Source organism: Nycticebus coucang, chromosome 9 (assembly GCF_027406575.1).
Source record: "Nycticebus coucang isolate mNycCou1 chromosome 9, mNycCou1.pri, whole genome shotgun sequence".
NCBI classification, from domain to species: Eukaryota; Metazoa; Chordata; class Mammalia; order Primates; family Lorisidae; genus Nycticebus; species Nycticebus coucang.
Window position 1 is genome coordinate 43,040,637 of NC_069788.1, and position 15,624 is coordinate 43,056,260.

Here is a 15,624-nt window from a genome sequence, read left to right on the forward strand (position 1 = left end):
GAGGTTGCTGTGAGCTGTGATATCACAGTACTCTGCCGAGAGTGACATAGTGAGACTCTATCTCAAAAAAAGAAAAGGGTAAGTAGCCAGGAATGGTGGCTGACGCCTGTAATCCTAACACTGTAATCAAACCAAAGCAAGTGGATTGCTTGAGCTCATGAGCTAGAGGCCAGCCTGAGCAAGTGAGACCCCCAGCCGGGTGCTGTGGCTCATGCTTGTAATCCTAGCACTCTGGGAGGCGAAGGAGGGTGGATTGTCTGAGCTCAGGAGTTGGAGAACAGCCTGAACAACATCGAGACCCCATCTCTAAAAATAGCGGGGTGTTGTGGCAGGCGCCTCTAGTCCCAGCTACCAGGGAGGCTGAGGCAAGAAAATTGCTTTGACCCCAAGAGTTTGAGGTTGCTGTGAGTTATGACACTATGGCACTCTACCAAGGGTGACAGAATGAGACTGGAAAAAAAAAGAGAGAGGCGGTGCCTGTGGCTCAGTGAGTAGGGCGCCGGCCCCATATCCCGAGGGCGGCGGGTTTGAACCTGGCTCTGGCCAAACTGCGACAACAACAACAAAAAAATAGCTGGGGGTTGTGGTGAGCGCCTGTAGTCCCAGCTACTCGGGAGGCTGAGGCAAGAGAATTGCCTAAGCCCAGGAGTTGGAGGTTGCTATGAGCTGTGATGTCACTGTACTCTACCGAGGGTGACAAAGTGAAACTCTGTCTCTAATATATATATATATATAAAGAAAAGGAAGGTATATAAAGAAACTGGCAAAGTTGTTGGTTAAGGGGAAGTATTCTTACCAGCCCCCCAAAAGAGGTTAGAGAACAACGTGGGCATGATCCACTTTTCTTTTTTTTCATGATCCACTCTTCAAATATATTATAAGTATGTACTACATATATATGTATGTATGTACACAATGACACTGAGGAAAAAGGTAGGAAAGGTTATATATCAAAATGAGGACATTTACTTCTTCTTTTTTTTTTTAAAGACAGAGTCTCACTCTGACATCCCGGGCAGAATACTGTGATCCTCCTGCCTCAACCTCCCAAGTACCTGGGACTATCGGTGCTAAGTTTTCTATTTTAAGTAGAGATGGGGGGGGTCTCACTGTTGCTCAGGCTGGTCTCAAACTCCTGAGCTTTGGAGATCCACCTGCCTCAGCCTCCCAGAGCGCTAGGATTACATGCATGAGCAACCACACCTTTGTATTTTTATTTTTAAAGCCACTTTTTTTTTCTGCAATTTTTGGCTGTAACTGGGTTTGAACCAGCCACCTCTGGCAATGGGGCCAGCGCCCTACCCTTTTGAGCCACAGGTGCCACCCGTCACACCTTTGTATTTTATTTTATTTTATTTTATTTTATTTTATTTTATTTTATTTTATTTTATTTTATTTTTGGTAGAGACAGAGTTTCACTTTATTGCCCTCGGTAGAGTGCCGTGGCATCACACAGCTCACAGCAACCTCCAACTCCTGGGTTTAGGCGATTCTCTTGCCTCAGACTCCCTAGTAGCTGGGACTACAGGCGCCCACCACAACGCCCGGCTATTTTTTTGTTGCAGTTTGGCCGGGGCTGGGTTTGAACTCGCCACCCTTGGTATATGGGGCTGGCGCCCTGCTCACTGAGCCACAGGCGCCACCCACACCTTTGTATTTTAATAAAAATTCTTTCTACTGAAAAAAAAATTCTTTCTACTGAAATAAAGAGCCTAAAATACAAAAAAACTTTTATTTTAAATTGGTCCACATTTAATTTCCAATCATCATCAGTTAATTATCTGATTTCTCCTAGTCTGTGAGTGTCACACCATCACCGAAGCTTGAAGTTTTCTAAGCACATTTGGGTAATTCCACTTCCCTGAAATACCATCCCCAAGCACATCTCTCCACATGCAGCAACACATACACCAGCCCACCCCAAAACACACACACTAATTTTCACTCTGTGGTTTTTCCTGGAATTTATGAAATGTAATTGTAGCCCTTGAAATAAATGGAAACAAGGTGGGCGTAGTGACACGTGCCTATGGTTCTAGCTACTTGTAAGAGGCTGAGGCAGAAGGGTTGCTTGAACCCAAAAGTTCAAGGCTTCAGTGAGCTATGATAAGGCCACTGCATTCCAGCCTGGGTGACAGAGTGAGACCACTGTCTCTAAAAAATTAAATTAAATTGGGTGGCGCCTGTGGCTCAAAGGAGTAGTGTGCTGGCCCCATATACTGGAGTGGTGGGTTCAAACCCAGTCCCGGCCAAAAACTGTAAAAAAAAAATTAAATTAAATCAAATTAAATCAAAATAGTAGAACACAGAGAAGTTAAGTAACTTGCTTAAGGTCACACAGCTTTAAGAGATGAAGATAGAATTCAAATTCCACGTCTGTCTCTGGAGACTGGTGATCTCTTGAGAAATAGAAAGCCGTAGAGCTCAGAAATTGCTTGCCTTTGGTGTCTCTGCCTGTGTCTGTTTGTTTTTTCAGCTCCACCCCCAGGAAACTCTAAAGCACAGCATGTTACATGAACAGATGTCCTTCCACGTCATGCTGGGCCCCTAAGACAGCACAATTCCTGAGCTTCCCAAGACAGTTTTTCCCCTTTTGATTTCAGCTCCTCCCTCTGTTTCCCTCTGTCTCCCTCAGTGGTGGTGACGGTGGCCTTGGCGCCTGAACTTCAATGCCTGCATCGTCTGTTACCTTATTTGGTTCTCAGACCTACAAAGAGGTCTGGAAAAGGACCCGGGCTAGAATAAAAGAATTGCTTGTGCAGCTGGGGTGTGAGAAATCTTTATTTCAGTGACCCTAGCTGTTGCTCTGGAAATCACAAATACAGGGAAATAAGTTTGGCCTCAAAAGCAACTATAAGAAGCAACTGAAGAGGGCAGAGTAGAGATGTCAAGATGTCACAGTTTGTAGCGTGTGTGCTTAATTCTGTGTTTTGAAAGATACTAGTCTTTATTCAGCTTCAGTATGGCTGTCTTTTTTTCTTTTTCTTTTTTTGAGACAGAGCCTCAAACTGTTGCCCTGGGTAGAGTGCAGTGGCTTCACAGCTCACAGCAACCTCCAACTCCTGGGCTCAAGCAATTCTCTTGCCTCAGCCTCCCAAGTAGCTGGGACTACCGGCGCCCGCCACAATGCCTGGCTATTTTTTGGTTGCAGCCGTCATTGTTGTTTGGTGGGCCGGGGCTGGATTCGAACCCGCCAGCTCTGGTGTATGTGGCTGGTGCCTTAGCCGCTTGAGCCACAGGCACCGAGCCTGTCTTTTTTTCCTTCAGTTTTTAGAGTTTACACTCCCATCTCTAGTTTATAGTCAAGGAAATTTAGGCCCAGAAAGTGATAGCTATCATAATTTAGCATATGCTTATATATAGCACTTACAATTTTTTAAAGCTGATTGAGAGTGTCTCTCAATCTCTCCCTTTCTGTTTGTGTCTCTCTTTCTCTTACTGTACACCACACACACACAAACACACACTTATTTAATCCTTGAAACTATCTGAAACATCTATTTGATGTCCGTATTATCTCCATTTTATGGATGAATAAACTGAGGGACAAGAGGTTAAGTCACTTGTCCAAGGTGACTCCAAATTACCAGAGCCAGGGTTAACCTCTGCAGTCTGAATGCCTACCCCACAGGCCCATGCTGCCCCAAAGGTCCTTTTCTTACTGGACCTATGGCATTTCAGCCTGTTGGTTTCTTTCCTCTTGCACTGCTGTCTTCCCCCCCTCAGTCTCCAAGTTCCCATCTCTCTGGCTCCTCTTCCTCAGTACCTTTCTGGGTACTTTGTTCTCCATTGCCTGCCAAGGCCAGGAGCCCTTCCAGGTCTCTCCTGGCTCCCTGTGTCCATCTCTCTGTGAGGGACCTCATCTGCTCTCAGGACCTCAGTTCTCTGCTTTATCTTTTGGGCATGGTGGGTGCTTTCCCTGACACCTGAACCATGTATCTAATACACAGTCTCCTTTCTTTCTTTTCTTTTTTTTTTTAGAGACAAAGTCTCACTTTATTGCCTTGGTAGAGTGCCGTGGCGTCACAGCTCACAGCAACCTCCAACTCCTGGGCTTAGTCGATTCTCTTGCCTCAGCCTTCCAAGTAGCTGGGACCACAGGCACCCACCACAACACCCAGCTATTTTTTGTAGCAGTTTGGCCAGGGGTAGGCTTGAACCTGCCGCCCTCCATATATGGGGCCGGCACCCTACCCACTGAGCCACGGGCACTGCCCACAGGCTCCTTTCTTATGTCCCCAATGTCCTTCACATCCCCAAATAGTCATCTTTCCATGCTGTGCCCCACATCTGAGTGTCAACTGCTGCCAGGCCATTCTTTTTTTTTTTTTTTTTTTTTTGTAGAGACAGAGTTTCACTTTATGGCCCTCAGTAGAGTGCCGTGGCCTCACACAGCTCACAGCAACCTCCAACTCCCGGGCTTAAGCGATTCTCTTGCCTCAGCCTCCCAAGTAGCTGGGACTACAGGCGCCCGCCACAACGCCCGGCTATTTTTTGGTTGCAGTTTGGCGGGGGCCGGGCTTGAACCCGTCACCCTCGGTATATGGGGCCGGCGCCCTACCAACTGAGCCACAGGCGCCGCCCTGCCAGGCCATTCTTGACTGACCATGAGCTTAATGAGCTTTGTTTGTATTTGGCCCCTGCCTCCCTCCTGGGCATCTCATTATTTCCTCTCCAGAAATAAGCCGCATTCCTCTGCATTCATATCCCTCTGTCTAGAATACCCTGGCCTAGGCTTTTCAAACTTTTGACCACAATGGTGAGAAATACATAGGACATCACAATCCAATACCTAAAAGAACCTATCTCAAGGGTAAAGGTAGACAGAGTTGAGGCTGTCTCCATAATCCCACACAGTAGTTTGTGACAAGTTAGAATATGGTTGCCAGGTAACACCAGTTAGAATTCCAGCCCAGTTTATGTCCACACCCAGGGAAGTTATTCAAAATATTTAACATAGTTCAGCCTGGACCCTAACCAATCAACACAGTCATGAGAGGGAGACAAGAGTCTGGGTGCTGGGTTGGGAGGAAGTTAGGCACTAGAGTGGGATGGGGTGGGGTCTTAAACAGCAGCTATTTACCAAGAAACAGAGAAATATTTGTATTTAACAACTGAACCCTGTCCACCTTTTAGTTTCTGAATCCCTCTCTGACTCCACCATGTCCTTCCCTTTTCAGACTCCTGAGTCTTCTGCCACTCCATGCTTTTCTAAGCCTATTCTTGCTAGGCAAAGAGCCAAGGAGATCATTTCTAATTCCAATTTCTGAAAGAAAAGCTCTTAGATGTCAGCGAAGGGGGTTTTCATGGTGGGGCTCAGTGGGCCACAGTTTCAGTCTCTACCTCCTGCCAGCAGGTGCTGGGAGACACGGGGTGGCAAAGATCTTTCCGAGACAAGAGGGCTAATGGCAGGGAGATGAGATGTTTCTTACTAGATTCTGCCCAGTAACAGGCACACCAGTTTTCAAAATACCTTGGCAACCAAGAACTTTCATTACAGAAGCAAACTCTTACTAGGCTTCTTGTTTTTGGCTGGGATTGAGACCTTGAGCAATTTCACAGGACTCTTAAGTCTGTCATAGCTTTCACATTGTAAAATGAGATAGCAAGAATGACCTACCTGAATCAAAAAGGTGTGTGAGGATTAAAATAAATCTTTGTAGACAGGTGCTCACGCCTGTCATCCCAGCACTCTGGGAGGCCGAGGCAGGCAGATTGCCTGACTTCACGAATTCCAGACCAGCATCAGCTAGAGAAAGACCCCGTCTCTAAAAAAATAGCCAGGTGTTGTGGTGAGCACCTGCAGTCCCAGCTACTCAGGAGGCTGAAGCAAGAGAATCGCTTGAGCCAAAGAGTTTGAGGTTGCCATGAGCTATGGCACCACAGCACTCTACCCAGGGCACAAACTGGGACTCTGTCTCAAAACAAAAAATAAATAAATAAATAAATAAATAAAAGAACTCTTTGTTCTGAAAATTGGCAATTAAAGGGAAAGGATAAAACATTTAAACTACCTTTCTGCTGGGAAATATATTTAGGTAATTATATAATCTCAGTTGATGAGAGAAAGCTCTATTTTCTTTTTTTTGTTGCAGTTTTTTTTTTGGCCGGGGTCGAGTTTGAATCACCAACTCCGGTATATGGGGCTGGCGCCCTACTCCTTGAGCCACAGGTGCTGCCCAGAGAGCCCTATTTTCTCAAAGAATTCCAGGTAATCTATGCAGAAATAATGTTAGAAATATAAAATCAACAGTCTGGTGGACTTCGGGGATGAGGAGCAGGTGAAGTCCTTTCTGGAGAACGTGTAAGTGAAACGCGGCTACCAGTGCTACTGAGTAAAGGACCTGGACTCAAGGAAGCCTGGAGAGTGAGTGGCCATGAAATTGCAAAAGGCATTTTCCACAGCTTGTTGAAAATTGAATATTTTTCCTTGCAAAAGTGGCCCACAGCCTGGAAGAAGTGGTAGTCAATTAGTGCAAAGTCTTGTTGCTATCGACTGGTGGACTATTTGGAACGGATCTAGAAGAATTTTGATGAGGCTGCCAGGGTGTTGAAGTTCAACTGTGAAGAGAACAAGCACAGTGACAGCTGTTATGAAGTAGGAGCCTATTATGTGACTGGAAAAGATGGACTGACCCAGGACTTGAAAGCTGCCTTTAGTCGCCTTTTTTTTTTCTTTCTTTTTGTGACAGAGTCTCACTATGTTGCCCTCGGTAGACTCCTGGGCTCAAGCGAGTCTCCTGCCTCTGCCTCCCAAGTAGCTGGGACTACAGGCGCCCACCACAACACCCGGCCATTTTTCTGTTGCAGTTGTTTAGTTGCCCCGGACCTGATTCAAACTCGCTGCCCTCGGTGTATGTGGCCAGTGCCACAACCGTTGTGCTACGGGTGTCGAGCCCCTTTAGCTGCTTTTTGATGGCATGCAAAAACCCTGGAAAGAAGTCTCTAGAACAATGGTTCTCAACCTTCTTATGCCACAGCCCTTTAATACAGTTCCTGTGGGTCACGACCGCTGCTCTAGAAGCATGTCACAATGTTGGTCTCCTGGCTCATGACAGGTCAATGAGGATGGGCAGTGATGGTGGCTATACCTCCAGCTGCTGCAACTTCAGTGCCATGTTCCTGCAGGGTGCTGCTGGCTTTTCCAAAGACATGGACCTGGCATGTAAATATTCAATGAAACTCTGGGACCCGGGCCATGTGTGGGCCTGTACCAATGTTAGCCACATGTATAAGCTGGGGATGGTCTCAACAAGGACGAGACCAGTGCTGAAGTGCTAAAAATAGGGGCCAGGAGCTACACAAAGAACAGCAAAAAAGTATCCAGCCCTTAATGTTTGGGTAATATGGCCCATCTTCCCACCCAGGCAATGAACAGTGTAAGACTGGCACTGCCAAAAAAGAGAGAGAGAGAGATTGGCACTGCCTATTTTTGAGGCCTGATGCAGCTCGACTTGAATCTGTAGCACTGGTTACAGAGATCCACTACCCCAGAGTGTTACTTCTCACTGGGATGTAACGTGCAGTGTTTATGTCAGTCAGTTCCTTTATCTGGGTATGTTCTGTGAAGACATCCATATTTAAGAGTTCTTAATTTTCTTTTTCTTTTTTTTCTTTTTTTTTGCAGTTTTTGGCCAGGGCCGGGTTTGAACCCACAACCTCCGGTATATGGGGCAGGCGCCCCACTCCTTTGAGCCACAGGCTCTTAATTTTCTTTTTTCTTTTTTTGGAGACAGTCTCACTTTGTTGCTCCTAATTGGTAGACTGCCATGGCATCACAGCTCACAGCAACCTCAAACTCTTGGGCTTAAGCGATTCTCTTGCCTCAGCCTCCCAAGTAGCTGGGAATACAGGAGCCTGCCACAACAGGCTTTTTTGTTGCAGTTGTCATTGTTGCTTTAGCTAGCCTGGGCCGGGTTCAAACTCGCCAGCCCTAGTGTATGTGGCTGAGCTACGGGCACCAAGCCTTGGGGGAGGGTCTTAATTTCCAAACTCTTGCAATTCTGTGAAAAATAGGAGGAAACTAGAGAGCCATAGAGATGGAAGTTGGGGGTAATAGCAGCAAGTTGGAAAAAAACAGCAGCCACAGGCCTGAAAGAATCAGCCATGATCATCACCATCATTATTATTTAGTAGGGAAGGCTTGAAAATCAGAAAGTATCTTGATTTTTTTTCTTTTTTTTTGAGGCAGAGTCTCACTATGTTGCCCTTGGTAGGGTGCTGTGGCATCACAACTCATGGCAACCTCAAACTCTTGGGCTTAAATGATTCTCTTGCCCCAGCTTCCCAAGTAGCTGGGACTACAGGTGCCCCCAACACCCAGCTATTTTTTGTTATCGTTGTCATTGTTGTTTAATGGGCCCTGGCCAGGTTCGAACCCACCAGCCCCGGTGCATGTGGTCAGCGCCCTAATCACTGAGCTATGGGCGTGGAGCCACGTATCTTGGTTTAGATAATAGAGGCCTTAAGGAGCTAAGAACAGTTAAATAGTCATGAATGCCACCTCTGACTTACATAATGACTGATGTACACTTGCTTTTGCCTTTTGAGTCAGAGCTTTTAATAAACTCATAGAAATCAGGAAGGATGTGCAACATAAAGGTTAAAGGTTGTTAGGCTTTAGGGTTGCTAAAGATGAAACATAAACCTGCATTCCTCTGGAAGAGACATTCACAGATGAAAATTAGCATCCCCAGTCTAGTTACCTGGCACTGACCATCCTGCTGAGGGAGCAGATTATTCCCAAGGCAACTTCAGCTAGGAATTTGTAACCAAGGACTTTGCGACGTTTTATCCCCTGGAACTGAACTGGTTTGACTGTCCCTGTGAATAAACTATTTTAATTAAAAAATAGAAATAAAAACTCAGCTTTTGGCAAGCTGTAATGAAATTGGTTCAAGCAAGAATTGTCCACTGGTTTTAAAATCATTAGGTGACCTATCTTGTAGAATGGCTAGAATTAAAATGCCTGACCATACTAAATGTTGGTGAGGATATTGAGGAACTGAAACCCTCATGTTGCTGATGGGAATATAAAATAGTTCAGTCACTTTAAAAAATAGTTTGGCATTTTCTTAAAAACTTACACATAGACCAACCTTATGACCCACTCCTTGGTATTTACTCAAGAGAAATGAAAATATATATCCACACAAAGACTTGTATGTGAATGTTCATAGCAGATTTCATTGTAATAGCTATAACACAGGATCAACCCAAAAGTCTTTCAATAGATAAATGGATAGGCTCGGCGTCTGTGGCTCAAGTGGGTAAGGCGCCAGCCACATATGCCAGAGCTGCCGGGTTTGAATCCAGCCCTGGCCCCCCAAACAACAATGATGGCTGCAACCAAAAAAAAAAAATAGCTGGGTATTGTGGCAGGCACCTATAGTACCAGCTACTTGAGAGGCTGAGGCAAGAGGATCACTTGAACCCAGGAGTTTGAGGTTGCTGTCAGCTTGGCTGATACTGTGGCACTCTAGCCTGGACAATGGAGTGAGACTCTGTCTCAAAAAAAAAGAAAGAAAGAAAAGAAATGAGCTATGAATCTTTTTTTTTCCTCAAGACTCCCCACTGAGTAACACAGATGAATCTTAAAACAGTTATGCTGAGTGAAAGAAGCCAGACAAAAAATGTGCCTGATTCTATTTATATAAAACTCTAGAAAAGCAAGCTACTGTATAATGACAGGAAGCAAACCTGTGGTTGCTTGAGGATGTGGAGTGAGGGGGAGCAGGAGCTAGGAATTACTAAGGGGCGTGAGAAAACCAGCGAGCGTGTGGCATACACAGATAGGCACACAGTCACGCATAGCTTAATGACAGGAATACTCGTTCGGACATTCTGAGAAATCCCTTGTTTGGAGATTTTTGTCCTTGTGTGAACATCACAAAATGTACTTACACAAATCTAGATGGCCTGAGTACTGTAGGCAATTGTAACAGGAGCTAAGTGTTTGTGTATCTAGAACATAAATAAACACAGAAAAATTACAGTAAAAATACAGTATAGAAAATTAAAAAATGGCACCATGAATGAAGCTTTGAGGACTGGAAGTTGCTTTGAGTGAGTCAGTAAGTGAGTGAGGGCGGCGCCTGTGGCTCAGTCGGTGGGGCGCCGGCCCCATATGCCGAGGGTGGTGGGTTCAGGCCCGGCCCCGGCCAAACTGCAACCAAAAAATAGCCGGGCGTTGTGGCGGGCGCCTGTAGTCCCAGCTACTCGGGAGGCTGAGGCAAGAGAATCGCTTAAGCCCAGGAGTTGGAGGTTGCTGTGAGCTGTGTGATGCCACGGCACTCTACCGAGGGCCATAAAGTGAGACTCTGTCTCTACAAAAAAAAAAAAAAAAAGTAAGTGAGTGAATGTGAAGGCCTTGGACATGACCATGCTCTACTGTACACTTCATAAACACAGAATAGTATTATTACGTTAAATTTATAAAAAGACTTATTTCTTTGGACATAGTGGCTCACCCCTTTAATACTAGCACTCTGGGAGGTTGAAGCTGAGGATCACTTGAGCTCAGGAGGTAAAGACCAGTCTGTGCAAGAGCAAGACTCAAAGAAAAAAAAAAAGCGCAAGACTCTGTCTCTACTAAAAAGTTAGCTGGGTGTGGTAGCAGGCACCTGAAGTCCCAGCTGCTTGCTACTTGGGAGGCTGAGGCAAGAGAATTGCTTGAACCCAGGAGTTCAAGGTTGCTGAGAGACAGGCTGACACCACAGCACTCTAGCCTGGGAAATAGAGTGAAAATCTGCCTCAAAAAAAAGTTAAATTGACCTTAGTTTAGTATGCATTTTTTCTTTAAACATTTTTTAATTTTTAAAATGTTTTGTCTCTCAGGCAGTGCCTGTGGCTCAAAGGAGTAGGGCACCGGCCCCATATACTGGAGGTGGTGAGTTCAAACCCTGCCCTGGCCAAAACTGCAAAAAAAAAAAAAAAAAAGTTGTGTCTCTTTTGTAATAACATTTAGCTTAAAATATCAATACATTTTATAGTTGTACAAAAATATTTTCTTTTCTTTTTTTTTTTTTTTTTTTACAGAGTCTCACTTTGTCCACCCTCAGTAGAGTGCTATGGCGTCACAGCTCACAGCAACCTCCAGCTCTTGGGTATCAACCTCCAGCTCTTGGGCTTAGGTGATTCTCTTGCCTCAGCCTCCCGAGGAGCTGGGACTACAGGTGCCCGGCTATTTTTTTTTGTCGTAATTTGGCTGGGGCTGGGTTTGAACCCACCACCCTCAGTATATGGGGCCAGCACCCTACTCACTGAGCCACAGGCACCACCCAAATATTTTCTTTTTTTTTTTTTTTTGGTAGAGACAGAGTCTTACTTTACCACCCTCGGTAGAGTGCCGTGGCGTCACACGGCTCACAGCAACCTCCAGCTCTTGGGCTTACATGATTCTCTTGCTTCAGCCTCCCAAGTAGCTGGGACTACAGGCACCCACCACAACACCCGGCTACTTTTTTGTTGCAGTTTTGGCCAGGGCTGGGTTTGAACCCACCACCCTCGGTATATGGGGCCGGCACCCTACTCACTGAGCCACAGGCGCCGCCCAATATTTTCTATTCTTTATCCCCTTAGCGTATTTTTTTTTCTGTTTAAGAAAAAAATGTTTTTACCTTTAAATTTTGTGTATCTAAAACATTTAAACATAGAAAAGTTACAGTAAAAATACAGTATAAAAGATTCAAACACAGGCTAGGTGCCTGTAGCTCAGCAGCTAAGGGCGCCAGCCACATACACCAGAGTTGGCAGGTTTGAATCCAGCCTGGGCCTGCCAAACGACAACTACAATAACAAAAAGTAGCCGGGCGTTGTGGCAGGCGCCTGTAGTCCCTGCAGCTTGGGAGGCTGGGGCAAGAGAATCACTTAAGCCCAAGAGTTGGAGGTTGCTGTGAGCTGTGATGCCACAGCACTCTACTGGGGGCAACATATTGAGACTCTGTCTCAAAAAAAATAAATAAATAAAATAAAATACAAACTTAAAAAAAGATTCCATTTTTTTTGTTTGTTTTTAGTCTTAAACATACCCACAATATATTTGGAGTATTATTTTGGGACACACAGACACAAACATACATATGCAAGTCATGTGTGTACAGGCACATAGGTATACAGGTAGTATTTAAATGTGTCTAAAAATTAAGAATGTAGTGCATTTTCCTCAACATGACACAGCATTTCTTCATGACTTTAAGAATTCCAAGTGTTGGGCGGCGCCTGTGGCTCAAGGAGTAGGATGCCGGTGCCATATGCCGGAGGTGGTGGGTTCAAACCCAGCCCTGGCCAAAAACCACAAAAAAAAAAAAGAATTCCAAGTGTTGGGCGGCGCCTGTGGCTCAGTGAGTAGGGTGCCGGCCCCATATGCCGAGGGTGGCGGGTTCAAACTCAGCCCTGGCCAAACTGCAACAAAAAAATAGCCGGGTGTTGTGGCCCATCAGTGCAAAGGAATATCACTTAGCTGTGAACACTTGGAATTCTTTTCTTTCTTTTTCTTTTTCTTTCTTCCTTTTTTTTTTGTAGAGACAGAGTCTCACTGTACCGCCCTCGGGTAGAGTGCCGTGGCGTCACACGGCTCACAGCAACCTTTAACTCTTGGGCTAATGCGATTCTCCTGCCTCAGCCTCCCAAGTAGCTGGGACTACAGGTGCCTGCCACAACACCCGGCTATTTTTTGGTTGCAGCCATTATTGTTGTTTGGCAGGCCCGGGCTGGATTCGAACCCGCCAGCTCAGGTGTCTGTGGCTGGTGCCTTAGCTGCTTGAGCCACAGGCGCCGAGCCTATAGTTAACTTTTTTAATAAGTAGAAGGAATATACTCTGAAATAACAATAAAAAGTATAGTACAGTACATACATAAACTAGTGACATTGTCATTTACTAGTAGTATGTACTGTACATAATTGTATATGCTGTACTTTTGTTCATTTTTTGTTTTTTGTTTTTGGGACAGAGTCTCACTTTATTGCCCTCTGCAGAGTGCTGTGATATCATAGCTCACAGCAACCTGAAACTCTTGGGCTCAAGCAATTCTCTTGCCTCAGCCTCCCAAGTAGCTGGGACTACAGGTGCCTGCCAAAACTCCCACCTATATTTAGAGACTCGGGTCTCACTCTTACTCAGGCTGGTCTCGAACTCCTGATCTCAAGAAATCCACCTGCGTCGGCCTCCCAGAGTACTAGGATTACAGATTAGAGCCACCAGGCCTAGCTGTGATAGTCCTTTTGATGCATCAACATTCCCCAATAATTCAACCAAACTAGATGTAGCTCTGTAGACTTTTACTAATACCTCGGAATGACATAGGTGTTGTGAGGTTTTTTACAAATGTAAAGTCCATAATGAGATGACTTTATGTAAGAAAGATTATGCAATCTCGGTGGGCCCAATTCCATCAGTTGAAAGGCTTTAAAAGAACTGAGGCTCTCCTGAAGAAGATATTTTTGTCTATAGACAGTGGTTTCATAGGCCAGAAACGGTGGCTCACACCTGTAATCCTAGCACTCTGGGAGGCCTAGGAGGGTGGCTTACTTGAGCTCACAGGTTTGAGACCAGCCTGAGCTAGAGCAAGACCTCATCTCTAAAAATAGCCGGGCGTTGTGGCAGGAGCCTGTAGTGCCAGATACTTGGGAGGCTGAAGCAAGAGAATTGCTCAAGTCCAAGAGTTTGAGGTTGCTGTGAACTAAGACGCTACAGCACTCTACCCAGGGTGACAGCTCGAGACTGTTGCAAAAAAAAAAAAAAAGAAAAGAAAAAAAATAGACAGTGGCTTCAATCCATGCCATAGATTTCCAGTCTTCCCCTCCTGATGGCCTGCCCTATGGATTTCAGGTTTGCCTAGCTGGCCCCACAATCACATAAGCCAATTTCTTTCATTTAATCTCTTAGCGTAGACAAAAATATCTTCTTCAGGAGAGCCTCAGTTCCTTTTTATTTTTTATTATTTTTTGTTGTTGTTGCAGTTTTGGCCGGGACTGGGTTTGGACCTGCCACCTCCGGCATAAGGGACCGGTGCCCTACTCCTTGAGCCACAGGCGCCACCCATGAGAGCCTGTTCTTTTAAAGCCTTTCAACTGATGGAATCGGGCCCACCCAGATTGCATAATCTTTCTTACATGAAGTCATCTGATTATGGACGTTACATTTGTAAAAGACCTTTGTTCCTCTGGCTGCATCCTGCTTGGTACGGATTTTGGTAGCTAGAAATGGATCACTGCTATAATATCTAAAACTATGAAAGAAATTTTGGAAGTGAACAATGGGGCAGAGGTTGTAACAACTTTGAGGAGTATGGAAAAGGCCTAGTGTACCTTGAATAGACTGTTAATTGAAATAAGAATATTAAAGATTGTGTCTGTAAGGACGTAGAAGGAAGTAAGGAGCATGCAAGAGGAGATGTCTATTGCCATGGAGAATACCTAAATCATTGTTTTAAAAAAAAATTTTTTTTGTTGCCCTTGGTAGAGTACTGTGGCATCACAGCTCACAGCAACCTCAAACTCTTGGGCTTAAGCAATTCTCTTGCCTTAGTCTTCCAAGTAGCTGGGACCACAGGCGTCCGCCACAACACCCAGCTATTTTTTTTGTTGTTGCAGTTGTCATTGTTGTTTAGTGGGCGTAGGCTGGATTAGAACCTGCCAGCCTCGGTGTATGTGGCCTGCGCCCTACCCGCTGAGCGACGGGTGCCCCGCCTGCGTAGCCTTTTGCTAATCACTTCTGCTAATTGTTTTTTTAATTATGTAATTTTTAATTTTTTTAGTTTTTTTTTTTTTGGGACAGAGTCTCACTATGTCACTCTCGGTAGAGTGCTATGGCATCACAGCTCACAGCAGCCTCAAATTCTTGGGCTTAAGCAATTTTCTTGCCTCAGCCTCCCAAGTAGCTGGAACCACAGGCGCCCACCACAAATGCCTGATTATTTTTTTTGTTGCAGTTGTGATTGTTGTTTAGCTGGCCCAGGACAGGTTCGAACCTGTCAGCCTCAGAATATGTGGCTGGTGCCATAACCACTGTGCTAAGGGTGCCGAACCTGCTAATAGTTTTTGAAAGATCAAAAGTTCAGAGTTTTTTCCTCTTCCTCCTTGCCTTTGTCTCTTCGGTCCTCTCCCTTATTCTACTTCCCAGCCCACCCCAATTGTGTGTGTGATCTCAGAACTGTGCCAAGCAGACACTGGGACAAAGGGAGAATACCCTCCTCCCTTCCCCAGTCAGCCTGGTGTTTCCCTTTATCCCCCTTATGTGCATATGATTAGAAATTTATTTAAAAAAAAAGTTCAGAGTTTTAACTCACACAAAAGGCTCTTTGAAGAAATCAAGAGTGTAACTGATAGATCCTTTCAGCCATCTCAGCAGCAGAAAAAAAATAGAGATGAGGTTGTCTAGGAAAAACAAGTGGAGGAGCCACTTAACTACTAGAATAAGTCTCCATGACATATATAGGAGACTCATAGGACTATTGAGAAGTTTATACCAGCAGAAACGCAAAAGTTGTCAGAGCTCCAAAATTCTATGCACAGGAAGCAGGCTGATAAAACTACTCAGCTTTAAACACATGTACCTTTAATGAAAAAGAAAGGCTGATTCAGAGTGTGGAGCCTCAAATCCAAAGTAAGGAGCTGAGAGGTTA

General features: G+C 45.1%; 2 pseudogenes across 1 annotated transcript in view; one reads left to right on the forward strand and one right to left on the reverse strand.

The window, feature by feature from the left end:
- LOC128594507 (integrin beta-1-binding protein 1-like) overlaps positions 1 to 15,624 on the reverse strand; it is a 122,699-nt pseudogene that overhangs the window by 92,943 nt on the left and 14,132 nt on the right. The window lies entirely within an intron of this gene.
- On the forward strand, positions 916 to 7,345 carry LOC128594669 (cytochrome c oxidase assembly factor 7-like; annotated as a pseudogene).